The sequence below is a fragment of the Thunnus thynnus genome, chromosome 11 (assembly GCF_963924715.1).
Source record: "Thunnus thynnus chromosome 11, fThuThy2.1, whole genome shotgun sequence".
NCBI lineage: Eukaryota > Metazoa > Chordata > Actinopteri > Scombriformes > Scombridae > Thunnus > Thunnus thynnus.
This window is the reverse complement of record NC_089527.1, coordinates 1,220,436-1,222,935: the sequence shown is the minus strand read 5'-3', so window position 1 is coordinate 1,222,935 and position 2,500 is coordinate 1,220,436.

Genomic DNA, 2,500 nt, shown 5'->3' with positions numbered 1-2,500 from the left:
TTTTACTGTAGAAACAGCAATATTAATTGATGATATATTTACTAATGTAATTGATAGGAAAGTAATAAGTGGACTAATCATAAATGACACAAGTGACCATCTGCCAGCGTTTGTGGTTATTCAGAGCTGTACAAGGACAAATAAAGATGTGACAACTTACAAAATAATTAGACAAAAATCAGAAGGGGCAATTAATCCTTTTAAAAAAGATCTGATGATACAAGACTGGAACAAAGTCTATGTGGAAGATGTAGACGAAGCTTATGACACAAACACAGATCCGATTTTCATCCTCCAAAAAAGAGCCATAAGAATCGTAAATAAAACCACTTACAGAGAACCAACAAACCCACTCTTCATCAAACTAAATGCACTGAAATTTAAGGACCTGGTTGATTTCAAAACTATTCAAATCATGTACAGAGTAAAAAATCAGCAGTTACCAAACTGAATCCAAAGATTGTTTCAAATGAGGGAAAGTAAATATGATTTCAGAGGAATATGTATGTTCAAGAAACAGTGAGGACTAATGCAAAACTTCATTGTATCACAACAAAGGAGGAGCTGCGAGCCGAGCTGCTGCTGTTAACGTTTGCTCAGCTTGTTACTATGACAACTCAAGATCCAGACGATGACTAAAATCCTTCATCTGGTTAAAAGATTCAGTTAAAAACGACCAAGATCTAAAACGTTCTTTGTTAAAGTGTGGCTTAAAACTGAATAAAGGTCAATTTATGACCTATGATGAGTGTTGAAAGCTCCACTCTAAGTGGCTGAGATGAACTCCACTCAAACCTACCTCTGACTACATTATTTAATTATAATTGGTGATATGTCAAAACACGGTCAAATGTCTTACACCATTTGTGCAGAACTTGCGCAAGTTTTTAGTGAACTACATCTGAACTTTCATGTGAGACTAAACAAACCTGAGGCCCAAGGAGAAGCTGGGGTTTATTGCAGCGAGGAGACATCCCTAAATTTAACCTCAAACGTAAAAAAAAAGGGAAGTTTCAAATGTTCCATGGAATGTGTTGTAAGTGACAGTCAAAGAAAGGTTACTGATTTCTCATCATAAAACATCAGCATGTAGCTGGTAGATGTTCTGGATATGGATGTAGGAATGTAAGAAGGGGGAGATGTATTGATATAAAAAGAAGAGCCAAGAGAGACGGGGGTCTCTCTTTTTGGGTCGTCACTTGAGGTCCTTTTGTCAGTTTGTCTTTTCGAATCTTTAACTTTTTACTCAAGCTTTTATGTTTTACTTTTTGTATTTTATGTTACTCATTTTTGGAGAAAACAAATAAAACTGGTTAGTATTTTTATACACTCCAACCATAGTTCCTGTCTTTGCTCATCTCTGAGGTCTTTATAATGAAATTTGCTAAGGATAAACTTGCAATGTTTTTTAATTAACAGAATTGTAATTGTGATAATTGATATGATAAGATGTGACAGAGTTCAGAATCAGGTTGAACGGTTTATTATAGTTTAATTGGCTAAACTGTTAGGGCCAGGACATCGAAGCCCTCGACCATCAGGGTGGGCCTCCTCCAGTGATCACCTGTTAGAGGCCATCTTGGAGGACTTTCAAACCTCCAACACCTATTTGCACCGATACACTTTGTAGCGACCCTGCTGTCAGGTATTCCTGAGTAAATAGGCCCGTTTAGAGAGGTTCAGTGACAGCTGGTGATTATAGAAGCCAGGCTGAACTCTGGTTCCCTAAACAAGGCGAGGATGGTCTTCTGTGTAGATTTTGGGAACACGTTCGATACCTCGGTCAGAGGTAGAGGACAGCCGTCTGCCGGTGCCTTATCCACATCGGCAGGGGGTATCGGTTATCTGAAGGCAGAAACCATTACACCAGCATATTATCTTGTACATGTATACTCTTTGGTAGACGTCATTGTGGCGGACAACAACAACAGTGATGCATGACACATATACTACATATACTCTTTGGTAGAGGGGGTATGACGCCATCGACAGGCGACCAAATGAAACGGACTGTAACTTAGTGGCTGACTGCACTCTGTCCAGTCTCATCCTCGCTGTCTCGGGCTGCGTTGCGGACGTTACTCCGGTGTCTTCGCCCTCACTACAGACACACGTCTGCGGCTGTTACATCCAGACCCTCGCTGGCGCTTTTCAGCACACAAGTGAGTAACGTTGACACTGAACTCCATTGACATAAATGACACTTTAATATAACAATGACTGACAATGGATCACTTGTTAACTACTCATTTAAGTTTTTACTGAAATAAGTCCACATTTACCTACAAAATAGGTTCTGAATTAAGCAGTGGCTCCTAGCGTTACTTTATTTTTGAAATAAATGGTAAATGGTAAATGGACTGTACTTGTATAGCACCTTTCTAGTCTTCCAAGCACTCAAAGTGTTTTTTACACTACGAGTCACATTCACCCATTCATATGCTGAATGGGTACGGGGCTGCCATGTACGGTCCCAACCTGCCCATCGGAGGAAATGTAA